This window comes from Chinchilla lanigera, unplaced genomic scaffold (assembly GCF_000276665.1).
Source record: "Chinchilla lanigera isolate Chin_1 unplaced genomic scaffold, ChiLan1.0 scaffold00013, whole genome shotgun sequence".
Taxonomy (NCBI): domain Eukaryota; kingdom Metazoa; phylum Chordata; class Mammalia; order Rodentia; family Chinchillidae; genus Chinchilla; species Chinchilla lanigera.
Window position 1 is genome coordinate 14,086,307 of NW_004955414.1, and position 13,619 is coordinate 14,099,925.

The 13,619-nt window shown below is 38.2% G+C and overlaps 1 protein-coding gene across 2 annotated transcripts in view; it reads left to right on the plus strand.

Annotated features, from left to right (window-relative positions):
• Nucleotides 1–13,619, plus strand: part of Rsf1 (remodeling and spacing factor 1) — a 127,351-nt gene that overhangs the window by 1,495 nt on the left and 112,237 nt on the right. The gene's annotated exons all lie outside the window — the stretch shown is intronic.

Sequence of the window (13,619 nt, forward strand, 5' to 3'; positions counted from 1 at the left end):
TGGCTGGAGAAGAAACGTTTCCCAAATAGGTCTTTTTTTTTTTTTTTTTCCAGTCTGTATTAGATGGCCAGAGTGGACTGGGTATTGTACAAGACAGATAGTTGTTTCCTTTCCAAGACAGCAGAGTCGCTCTTCTCTTCTCTGTGGAAATGAAGTTTCTGTTAACAGAATATGTATTTATAGGCTAGGAAAGGCCCAGAGTGTGAAGTTATTCAAATATTACCTGTAGGGAGTATGAATGATGTTGGGCCACCAAAGACTCAGATTAATACAGCAATTATACACAGATCTATATCTCTAATCCTCTCTCCTTAACAAATTACGGCTTATAAAAGGTTGAATTTTAACTATAAAATATGGGAGTGATTAATTACCTCATAGAAGACTTTCTGCAGAACTTTAAAAATTAACCTCCCAATATGGTAATGTAATTATCAAATTGTATTTACATTTTTAAAAATGAAAGCCATTGTGAAGTAAGATTCTTTTTTTTTGATTTTTTTTGAGACAGGGTCTCGCTATGCAGTTCAGGCTGCCTATGAGCTCACTTTGTAGCCCAGGCTGGTCTCGAACTCACGAGGATCCCCTGCCTCAGCCTCCCGAAGGATTCTTTAGTATATTGTTTTTAGGATGCCTTGGGAAATAATACTAATGTATTTGTCAGAAAATTGTAGGAGTTTGGAGAATGAATTGCTAGTAAATTGTTTTTTGGTGTTTACTTGAACTAAACTAAGAGTTTGGGATGGCATTGTATTTTGGGTAGTATGCACCACTGCTTACTTTTCTGTTCCTTTTAAGTATTTTAACCAGTGCATTTAGCTTGTGTCTGTACTAGAAGAAGAAAAAATATTCGGGTCAATTTGATACTTCTGGCATTGAACATTGGGCCACTAGCTGAGTACAAAGGGGAAATAACCAAGGCTAAGAGGAATTCTGCTCAGGCACTAAATTACTGTTGGATATAGTTGCTAAGGGATGTATAATAGCTGCTGTCATAAGATGATCTAAGAATAATTATTAATTAATGTTACATAGTTCTAGACACTTGGCAGATGAAAAGTTTCTGCATGTGGAGTGGCTTTACTGTGCAAGGAAAAGATTTTTTTCAGAATTTGATAATGGTCAGCCTACTTGGAATAGTTGTTAAAACAATGTCATTTACCCAAGAAGACTTGCACTAAGTCTTTTTGGAAAGAATTGTGATGTACTAGAGTTTTTTTAAAGACATGGATTTTTAAATTGGGGGTGGTGGGGCAGGTTTTTTAATGGGGGGGTGGGGCACATGTGTACTCTCAGTATTCTGAAGGCTGAGGCAGGAGGGTTGCAGTGAGTTTGAGGCTAGCCTGGGCTACATAGCGAGTTCAAGGCCAGCCTGAACTATAGGAGGCCCTATCTCAAAGAATCAAAGGTGGGGAGGAAGACATGATTTTAGTATTAAGCAGTTACTATGTAGGTTGTAGGGCAAATCATTTAATTTATATTGACTTTTTTTTTTTTAGTAGAGATAGTAGCTGAGAATCAAATTAAATAATGCTTTAAAAATCCTTTCATAAACTAAGCACTTAAAAATGTTCTTGTATTTCATTATTTAATGAAAACAGATTTCATTAAAGGTGTTTTTCAGATAAATGGCATGAGTGCATTTGAAATTAAAATGTTGAGTTTTTACTACATTGTGAGCACAAATACAATACTGAGTTACACTTGTGGGGAAAAGCTTTGATACAGTCAAATGGGTTTTGCTTTATATAAATTTAATAGTTAGGCAGTTCTAGTGACATTTAAAAATCCTAGTTTATAAAATTTTTTTTTGTAAATTAAGACATCCTTTAGAAGGAACTGTAATTATGACTTATCTTTAAGTACTATGTTACCCTTCTCCTAAAATTTGTTTATAAGTTTGATATTGTAACTTCAGCTTAAAATGCCCCCTCCCCAAATCATGAAAATCAGCGTGTCACAGAAAATAGAACAGCAGTGGTGCACTCTTAATTCCAAGGGTTAAGAAGTTGTGTAGTGTCCAACGGGAATGTTGCATAAGTAATTATAGTTGCTTAAGAATGAAATAAAAGCATGAGGTTTTTCAGTTTAGGTAGATTTTTTTTTCCCCCAGTGGCTGGCAACTACTTAGTAAGTGGGAAGGTTACTATGCATTTCTCGGCGTGGGGCTACTGTGAGAAAAGTACTGAGACTGAGCCTGTTGTGAATCTGGAAAGTTTGGGAATCAGTGTTCTAGAGATTATCATTCAGTTTTGGAGTTAGAAAGAAAGGACTGTTGTGTCATTTTTGTCTTTATTTTGCAGGGAGGAAAACCAAGGGGTGGAGACAGAGTTCAAGTGTATACAGCTAATTATTGGTGTTATTTAGACTGTTACTTGAAAACTCTACCAAAATACTACATTTCAACAAAGAAAGTTTCTATTTACAGTTGATGTTAAAAAGAGCAAAAGTGTACTCTAAATGAAAGTGTTTTCCTCCTCCCTTCCCTGCATTTTACTTTAGTCTTCCCAGTTCTGTTCTCTGTGTGGAGATCCTTGCTTCCTCCCTACTGGAGGTAGATAATGATGGGGATGAATAAAAGTAAAAGTGGACATTGACTGTGAGATTGCTAACACCCAGGGTTCCTAAGTATCTTTCTTTTTCCTGGGAGGATATTCCTTTTCAAGAGGAAAATGTACTGTTTCTCCTTCCCTGTCTCCCTTTCTTTGGGAGTAGTGATTGAGCCTAGGACCTCATGCATGCTAAGCAAATGCTCTACCCCTGAGCTATATCTCCAGCCCTTTCATTTGTTATTATGGCTATTTTTTCCATTGAGACAGGGGCTTGTTACAGTTCCAGGGGCCTAGAACTCAGTATGTAGCCCAGGCTGGGCTCGAACTCTCAGTGATCCTCCTGCCTCAGCATCCCTGGTGCTAGGATCACAGGCATGTACCACAACGCCTGTCCAAGCCCTTTGATTTTTTAAAAATGTTACTGAGTTACCCAGGTTGGCCTCAAACTTGGTGGTCCTCCTGAGTCAGCCTCTTGAGTAGCTGGGATTACAGGCATGTACCACCAAACGTGATTAGAAATAAATACCCTTTGAGACATTTGTTAGAAGAAATATGGCAATATATTTTTGTTACATTGTTTTTGAGATGTCACGGAGTTGAGGTCACCAATGGTTATGGAGGTTTGAAGGAGATTATTAGTGTTGTCCTAGGACTAGAGGTAACAGGGACAGAAGTAGTCTGGCTAAAGTGAGTTTATTGACGTGCATAATGGCTTGAGAAAAACTTGCCTTTAAATTTAGATGGGTTAAAGTTTTGTCCAGACCTCTAGTAAGAAAGATGTACTTCATTCATTTAATATGTGCGCTAAGGCTCTGTTATATGGTTAATGTAGCAAATATTGTGAGGATTGTTTAAGAAAATTAGACATGGGCCCTTTATTAAGTATTTTTATATCTACTAAGAACTAACTAAACTGAACTTGAGCTAATGTTACCATTCAAAGACCACGTAGTTCAGGCTGGCCTTGAATTTGCTGTGTAGCCCAGGGTGGTCTCCAACTCGGGGCAGTCTGCCTGCCTCAGCCTCCTGAGTGCTAGGATTACAGGCATATGCCACCAGCCCTGGCTCTGTTATTTGGTTGATACTGATTTAAAAATACTATATTGGTCAGCTTCCACATCTGGGACAAAACCTGACACACAGAACTTAAAAGAAGAAGGATTTATTTTGGCTCATAGTTTCCGGGGTTTCAGTCTGGTGGGTTTGCTTCAAGACAGAAACATGGCAGAGGAAAACTGTTCAGCTCATGGCTGCTGGAGGCAGAGAGACAAGGAAATGCGCCAAAGAGGAGGAAGGGGTTAGGGAGCAGATGTAGTCCCTAAAGTCCTGCCCTCGTGACCCACCCACACACCCGTAAGTGTGCTTTAGTGAAACCTTTTGTGTCTCTCAAGTCAGTCAAGTTGACAGTCAACATTAGCTGTCATGCTTACCATATAAATTTGATTTCTTCTAAAATAAATTGTATTAGGAATTTTGGTAGTACACTTTCCCATAATTTGTGCCATTATCCTATCTATTATTTATTTTACAGTGCTGGGGATGGAACCCAGAGCCCTGCCCATGCTAGGCAATAACTTAAAATTGTGATTAGGAAATATTTGCCCCAAATCAGAGTGACTTTTTAAATTTAAGAACATAGCTTATGAGAGTACACCAAGTGCAAACTGCACCAAACTGATGGTAAGAAAAGCAATTGGGGTGGAAGACTTGACAGCTCCAAGCAGGCAGGAGCAGTGGGCAGAGTTAGTCTTGCATATGTGCGTAGAATTGCCTGAATAGCAAAGTGAAGTGGATAGTGTGGTGTGGTGTTATATACTCAAGTGAGCAAAGACTTCAAGAATCATTCATAGTAAAGACTGAATCTGTGTTAAAGATTCCAGGCCTTTTTCCTGTATTTGTACCTTTGTTATTTCATTTCTCTTGTTTTTTACATTTCATTTTCTATATTAGTTGTGTATTTCTTTGTTAATCACCAAAAAAAAAAAAAAAAATAGTAGGGGGCTGGCGATATAGCTCAGTGGCACAAGCACCTGCCTGGCAAACACAAGGTCCTGAGTTTGATTCCCAGTACCCATAAAAAAAAAAATAGTAAAAGTTTTTTGAAGAGGATTTGTAACAGAAAATTGAATTCCTGTCTTATTTACCTATAATCCTGAATTTCCTCTTAAAATGAGTATTACCTGTTATCTATCCAAATCAACTAGATTAGAAACTAAGAAGCCATTCTAGACTTAACTTTTTTGGGCGGGGGAGCTGAGACAAAGTCTCACTGTGTAGTCCAGGTGGGCCTTGAACTCGCGGAGATCCTCCTGTCTCAGCCTCCCGAGTGCTAGGAATACAGACATGCGCCACCATGCCCAGCTTAAACATAAGTTCTGACATACTTTCTCTTTGTTGCCAAGTCTTACTGAATCTATTTTCTTTATCCTCTTTTATATTAAATCTCACTTCTATTGTCATTGCTAATGTTTTAGCCATGCTGAATTTCTGAAGGGTGAAAGGTTGTTTCACACCTTTTATGTTTTTTCCTCATGCCCTGAGTTGCATGTCCCCTCTCCATCTTCCCTTCTATGCCTGCCCATTGTCTGCTCACCTGTTAGTCTGCTCCTTAAGCACTAGCTCTTTGGTAAAAATTCCTTGCCTTGTCTCAGGTTCAGTTAACCACCCCCACCTCTTTACTCCTATGTACCTTGTATAGATTTTGTCATGGTGCTTACACTTCACACTTCATGTTCCAGCCTAGGAGATGGTGAGATCCTTAACACCAGTGCTTCTGGTGACTGATTGGTAATAATCAATGCTTAGTGAATGTTTACAAAATAAATCCATTTTTCCAATTTATTATAGGACCATGTTCTGCTAAAACTTCATTTCAGAATTCTTATATAAAGCATTTTTTTTACATTAAAACCTTTGCCAAATATGCTAGAATGACATTTTTCCATTGATAATTGGAAGTAATATACATATTGGTTAGTGCTGCCACTTGAATTAAGTAGATTTCATATCTTGTTTCATTTGATGTAACATTATAATCAAAGTAAATACATGCAGTTGAAAGTTAGAGACTGCTCTGATAGACACAGGGCTGGGCAAACTGTAGCCTGTGCATCAGATCTGGTCTCTCACAGGTTTTTGTGAGTAAATTTTTATTGCTATGTTGCCATTTTCATTTGTTTACATGTTGTCTTCGGTGGCTGTCTTCACACTGCTATGGCAGAGTTGTAATTGTCAGGGAGAACATACAGCCTGTAGAACATAAGACATTTACTGTATGGCCTTTCCAGAAAAAAAAATTGCTAATCTCTAATCAAGTATCTAAAGAAGGAAATCAGATGATTATTTTTGTGTTTGAGAACACATTTTGAATCACAGCACAAATTAAATGTCTGTGAGTGAAAACTGTTCTGTGAATGAAAATATTAGCACATCAATTTCCTTAATATTAATCTAATTTTACACAGAAACCCTTTTTTTTTTTTGACATTCTTAGATTAGGTGAATCTTAAGTTTTTCTGATAACAGGGTGATACTACAGTGAACTAATTTCTTTCATCCAAAGATAGCCCTTGTGCTGGGCGTGGTGGTGCACCCCTGTAATCCCAGCACTGGGGAGGCAGAGGCAGGAGGATCACTGGGAGTTCAAGGCAAGCCTGGGGTACATAGTGAGCTCAGTACGAGCCTGAACTCCATAGTGAGACCTTGTCTTGAAAACCAGCCAACCAAACAGATAGATAAACAAGCAACGGGAAAAATCCGTCAAAAACCATAGGCAGCTTTGAGTTGTTCTGCCTAATTGTCATAAGGCCGTGGTGGTGTAGGGACCAAGCAGCTTACCTAGTAAGGTAAAGTTGTACTGTTGCTGTTACACGGTGATGGCCTCAGTCTCATGTAAGTGCGCTTTTTAAATTTGTTTTGGAGGTGTAGCTTCCAGATCATGCTGAGGATTAGGTTGTATGAACAGTGATGATGTTCGCTCAGAGAGGAAAGGCTGTATTTACTGAAGGTAGGACTTAAAGATGTGCTTAGGTTATGAGTGGACAGAAGGTGGAGGAGAACAGGCTAGACGGACAGTTTAATGGTCTGTGGATTAAGTGGTATGATCCGTCATTCAGTGAGTGTGTTTCACAGGGAAAGTGGAGGAGATACTGGCTGTGAGGCTTTGGCTTTTGGTATCTAGATTCTCAGGAAATGTATTTTGATACTTTCTTTATTCCTTTTGTTCTAAGCAGCCTCATAGTTGGCTCTGCAAATAAATATAATTGCTACTTCCTCAGTGTTTAAATGTTAAAAAGCCTTATAGAAAATAAAATAGGCTGTTTCAATTTGTTACTTAATTTTGGTGTTTGGAGTTTGGGATATAATAAGATTGAAACACACTGGAAAACTTTGACTAAAGAAAAATATAGTGGAGCTGGGTATGGTGGTGCATGCCTGTAATACTTGGAAGGCTGAGGCAGGAGGATCACTGGGTGTTTGAGGCCAACCTGAGCTGCATAGCTAGACCCTGTCTCAAAAAAAAAAAAAAAAAATGGAGTTTAATTTACTAGAGTCCCTCATTTATATTCCCATTACACACTGTAGCCAAGTGCTACTTTATTACAGTGGGTGTGTGTGTGTTAATAGGTATTGAATCCAGGGCCTTCGTACTGAGCTATGAGCTAGATCACTGGTGGGTCAATCTGGGGTGTGTGTGTGTGTGTGTGTCCGTCCGTCCATCCGTCCGTCCTCCTTCCCTCCCTCCCTTCCTCCCTCCCTTTCTTTCTTTCTTTTTTAGTTTTTAAATTTTGAGACAAGGTCTGGGTTGGAATTTTGGCACCAGGCTGGGTTGGAATTTGTGATCTTCACGCCTCAGCCTCTCAGAGTGCTGGAGTTACAGCTGTGTGCCTCCATGCCTGCCTTTTATTAGAACTTTTAAAGGAGTTGTCCATGTTGGCAGTAATTTAGGCTGACATTAAACATGGAAGTCAGACATTCTATGACATTCTCAATTCTAAGAGGTTTTTTTTGTTTGTTTGTTTTTTGTTTCTTCAGACAGGCTCTTGCTGTATAGTTCAGGCTGCCCCTGAACTGTGTAGCCCAAACTGGCTTTGAACTTGTGGCAGTCCTCCTGCCTCAGCCTCTCAAGTGCTAGGGTCACAGGCATGTGACACCATGCCTGGCCTAAGAGTTTTTTTTAATAGATAGATTGACTATATTTACTGATTTGTTCTTTCTTTTTGCCTTTGTATTCATAGTCTTTTTTTCTTTTGTTTCTTTTTGTTTGTTCCTTTTTTGTTTTCTGCTTTGTGTGTGTGTGTGTGTGTGTGTGTGTGTGTGTGTGTGTGTGGCAGTATTTAGAATTGAACCTAGGGCCTCACACCAAGCTACACTCACAGTCCGTTTCTTTTGAAATAGTCTTTCTCTAAGTGGTTCAGGCTGACCTCAGAATTGGAATACTTCCCAGTCTCCCCAGTAGATGTGATTGCATGTGTCATAGTGCCTGGCTTTCCCTATCTGGATTATTGTGAGTGCTACCTGCATAGCCTTTTCATTGTGTAATTTGTATTCTCTTTTACTCGTACCTTGGTTCTTAACCTGGTTTGATTCACCAGGTCACTGTATCTTACCCCTTTACTTTCCTACTCTCCCATATTTTGAACTTCCACTTTCATCCTTAGTTGTTCCATTCCCATCTTTATTTCTTTTTGCAGCACTGGAAATTGAACCCAGGGCCTCATGTCTGTTAGTCAAGTGCTCTGCCATTGAGCTATACCGTCTGCCCTAGGCTTCTGATGATGTATTCTGTTTATCTTTTTTATTGTTAAAATTTCCAACGTCATTAGTATTTGTATTAACATTATCTTTAAAAAGTTATAATTGCATGGAATATTAAGACTAAAGAAATTCAAGTTCATAAGTACAGTGAATTCCTTGATCATACATCTTTATCTACTTATCTTTTTTGTCTTTCTCACCCCCACCCCCCAGAGTACTGTAGATTGAACCGAGCGCCTTCATCCTGAGTTAGAGACCAGCTTTCATTACGATTTTGGGACAGGGTCTTATGATGTTGCTAAGCTGACCAGGCTGGGCTCAGATTTGTCCTCCTCCTGCCTGAGGACACCCTTATCCTTCTCACACTTGGAAATAGTTTTCTATATGAATCTTTGAAGTAAGACTCTATTTCCTATAGCTGTAAAATTTTTGTGAAGGGTGTCATCAAAAGTGTTTTCCTAGGCTGGGTGTGGTGTATGCAGACTGTAATCCTGGCATTCTGAAGGCTGAGTTAGGAGGATCACTTCAAGTTTAAGACCAGCCTGGACTACATATGAATACAAGGCCAGCCTGAACTGCATAGCGAGATTCCATCTCAAAAAAGCAAAAACAAAAACAAAAAAAGAACCAGCAAAAAAAGTGTTTTCCTACTATTACAACTTCCATTTAGCCTCACTAAAGAATGTTTTTATTTTTCTTTGTAGTTCAGTGGTTTTCAGCCCTTATTATAATCATGCAATTTAATTAAGTAAATTACTGCCCACACATTAGAATCATCCAGATCCCTTAAAAATACTGGTGCTCAGGCCATTGAATGTTTTATTAAAAGCAGACTCTCTGTTGAGGTCTTGGTATCAGCGATTTTTTTTTTTTTTTTTTTTGAGACAGGGTCTCTCTGTATAGCCCAGGCTGCCCTTGAACTCAGCTCCTCCAGCCTCATCCTCCTGAGTGCTGGGATTACAGGCATATGCTACTGCGCCTGGCGAATGACTTAATATGGAGCCAGGAATATCTGTTTTCACCTATTTATCCTGATACTTTTCCTGAAAGTTTGCTTTATTGTCTCTTTTGCCTTATATTAGTGTAGATTCCCAGCTGGCTTTCAAGTACAGCTTTGCGTAATCTTCCATCCTTTTAGTCTCCTTGTGTCATTGTTTCTAAAGTGCCCCTCTTGTAGACACATATGTTTGTATCATGTTTGCGTGATAGTGTTGCACAAGTCTGGCTGAGCAGTTAGGATAGCAGTGTGACTGCTGTGTAGAGGGACGTCCTGGAGCTTTGGGATGATAAAGGAACTTGAACCTTACTTTGCCCGGGGGAAGTCATAACATTGCTGTTGTCATTACGGAAAATTTTAGTGGTTGAGGACAGATTGGAAAAGCATTCCAGGGAGGGAACAGTATGGGAAAAGTCATAGACATTTGAGATAATATATAGAGGAAATTGCAACCTAACTGTACAGTCCAGTATTTGGTGTTTGTTTTTATGGTACTGGACAAGGAACTCAGGGCCTCATGTATAAGAGGCAAGTGGTCTGCTACTAAGCCACATCCTGAGCCCTGCAACCTAACAAGGCATAAGATTTCTGATAAGAGTTGTGGTTGAGGAACTTAAAACCATGTTGGAAAATTATTTGGGGAGTTACAAATACTCTGGAAGTATTTTTCATTTCTTTTACTAAAAGTAGTACATTAACTAATGGCAGCATATGAATGACTAACAGTAAGTTTCCATAAGGAATTAATTTCATCTTATTCTCTTTTTGTAGCATACTGTTTGGCATATAGTAGATACTCACGTTGGTTGAATGAATGTGTCAACACATTTCAAATTAGAAACAATGGGTATTTTAATATACTGCATGTTTCTCTTTATTGCTCCTTGCCCACTAGACATTTTGCAGTGTGTATGTAATCTGCCTTTTCCTTTTGGATATTGCTGGTAAAGCTATATATTACTGAAGCCCCGACCCCGTGTTATTTCACTGGTTTTTTTTTTTTTTAATAACTCAGATGTGCCTTCCTTATTTTAGGGTCTGTAATAAAGTTGCTTAGAAGCCTGAGATGGATGATACAAACTTCTTTCCTGGATTATGTGGGGATAATTTTTTTTTTTTTCCAGTACTGAGAATTGAACTGAGGGCTTTTGTATTGGGCTGCATCCCAACCCTTTTAAAATTTTTTACTATTTATTTATGTAGCCCAGGCTGACCTTAAATTTGCAGTGATCTTTGTGCTCAGCCTCTCAGGTGCTGGGTTACAGGACTGTACTGCCATGCCTGGTTTAGTTATGGATAGTTCTGATGAAAGACAAAATGTGACCATTTAAAGAAATTATGTGTACCTGTTAAGGTAGACATATCAGTAGTGTAAATAATAAAAAATTACAAGGATATTAATACCATATTGTGAGGTCTTCTCTTTTTTCCCTGTGGCTGATACTAGAGCACATTATATTGTTTTAATAAACATATACTCAGGCAATACAGAACTCTTAACAGGCCCTCCTCCCCAAAACTGCCTCCTAATTCCACTCCCAGCTTGTCATTTGGTATTTTAATTTCATAATGTTTGTACTTTTATATTATTTCTCTACAATTATTTAAGTTAAACTGTGTCTTGGTGGGGGTGGTTTATTTGTTCACCACCATTTTTGTTTCCCACATTTTCCCTGTTAGATACATTTTTTTTTGGCCGTGCAACACCCAAACAGGGTCTCTTAAGTAGTAAATTTTGAGTTCTTGCATGTATGAAAATGTATTTTGCCTTCTATTCTGACTGCTGGTTTGGACTGAATACAGTGTTTCAGTTTTCAAATAATTTCACCCAGAACTTTGACAGTGTTGCTTTTTTAATCTTCTACCATCCACTTTGCTGATGAGAAATCTGTCAGTCTGATTCTTGTTCGTTTGTAAGTGATTATTTTTTTCCTTCCTGAAAGACTTTTATAATTTTTAAAAAATTCTTGGAATTTTGAAATTTTCTAGGATGTGACTTCTTTCAATTTTCTTGTTTTTATTTTTATTATTTAAAAGGCATTAAAATTACAGGTTTATTTGAAACCTCTGTGTACTGTGCCTGTTCTGATTTTCTTCCCTCCATTCCCACAGGCAAGTACCACCCTTGATTTTATTGTTTCCTCAAAGGCTTTCATACTGAGAGTATGTATACCTGTAAGCAATACGTGGTGCGGATTTACATGCTCAGAACTTTAAATATCAGGGAAATAACATTGGGCATATTCTTCTGCTTTTTTGTTGTTCTCTCGACAGTGTTTGAGATATATTTATATTAATGCATTGTTTTATTTACTTTTAACTGTTGTGTAATATTCCACTACACACAAATGCCATAGCTTATGTTTTTTAAGTTAATGAATATTTAGGCCTGTTTTTGTTCTGTTATCAGCATTTCTGCAGTTTTGCCTAGGGTTGGAGTTGTCTCGTCTTTGGCATAACTTGGTTGCTCTCCAGGGAAGCTTTGTTAGTTCATGCACTACCAGCTGTGTGTGAGAGTTCCCATTTATCCATATAATCAACATGTGGTATTGTCAGACTTTAAAGTTTTTGTTGATGTGGTTGTGAATTAGTTTTTCATTGTGTTGCTGTGATGAGGTTAAGCATTTCTCCATGTTTTCGAACCATTTAAACCATTTAGTTTCCCCTGCTTTTTATAGCATTTCTTGTTAATTGCCTCTTTATAGCATTTCTGGTTAATCCAAACTTTAAAAATTGAGTGTAGTGTGATTCTCAATCTTTAACCACCTGTAATTCACTTCATATTCTACAAAAGAGGGTGATCATCAACAAAACTACCATTTCAGACCCCATCCATAAGTAGGGTCCCTGGACCATGTGCATTTTGACCAACTGGCTGCAAATCTGGGCTCCCTTTGCCTAATGCAGACTCTGTAATTCACTGGAAGGACTCACAGCAGAATTCAGCAAAGTGCTGTCCTTATATATTTCGGTTTTTGAATAAAAGATGCAATTTAAGACCACATGACACATGACAAGACACACAGGGCAAAGTCTAGGAGGGTCTCGGACATAGAGCTTCCCTGGAAATCAGCAGCATGTTCGCCTGTTAGGAAGCTTCTCTGGGCTTTAGTATATCAGAATTTTTTAGGGGTATGGCCCTTTGATTGAACTTAATCTTTAGTTCCTTTCTATCTGGAGGTGGTCTGGTATCATATGGCTCGAAGCACCAGCCATTTAAACACATGGTCTTTGTGATGTGGCAAGGCCCCTTCCTGATAGATCCTATGTGGTCATGGTATGCAGTCTCTTTCATATGCCACTGAATTTAGTTTGCAGATAATTTGATAAAGATTCATGTGTTCATATTTAGAAAGCATACTCACCTGTCGTTTTTCTGCTGGTATCTTTTAATGATGTAGTATCAGGATACAAGAAAAAATGTTCCTCCATCCACAGAATGCTTCTGACACCAATTCTGTTGTTTTTCCCACACCAAGCACTTGTCTAGTTCTCTGCGAATAGGTGGAAGTCCATTAGTTTAATTCAACTCTGGCATGCCCTCCCTTGTTCCTTTTCTCAGGCTGTTAACCATTCTTCCATTTTCTACTTCTGTAAGATCAGCTGTGTGTGTGTGTGTGTGTGTGTGTGTGTGTGTGTGTATGTGTGTGTAGGTACTAGGGATTGAACTCACAACCTCTACCCTGAACTACATCACTTAGTCTTCTAAAATCTTTAAACATTTGTATGTAAATGTATGTAAGTGTATTTTCATTTTGGGTACATAGTTGATGGAGTGTGTGGTGTAGGTTTATTAACTGAAGAAGTTCCAGACATCTTGCCAAAGCAGTCTTGCCACTTAATATACTGTCACTGTGTTGAGAGTTCCAGTGGTTGCAGATCCTCACCAACGCGAGGTTTTGTCTGTCGCTTTAAAAGAATGTGTTTTTGACTCTTGTCAGAGTATTCTAGAAATGCCAGTGCCATTTTTTGAACACGTTCATGTCTTCTATATTCTGACTGGTTTGCTCTTAATCTTTAGTTCTTTTCTATCTGGAGGTACTATAACTTACTGGGAGGATATTGAAATTTACATTTATGACTGTATTATATATATTTCTTCAGCTGTCAGTTTTTCTCATGTATTTTAAAGTTCTACTATTAGTGTCAGAATTATCTCTTCCTAGTGAAACCTCTCAGGTGATATAAAAGTCTCCATTTCTACTAACATTTATTTTTTGAAGTCTTCATTTTATGATATTAGAATAATGACTTCAGCTTTCTTATGATCAGTTTTGCATGCAATGACACTTTATATATATATAGGTATATAT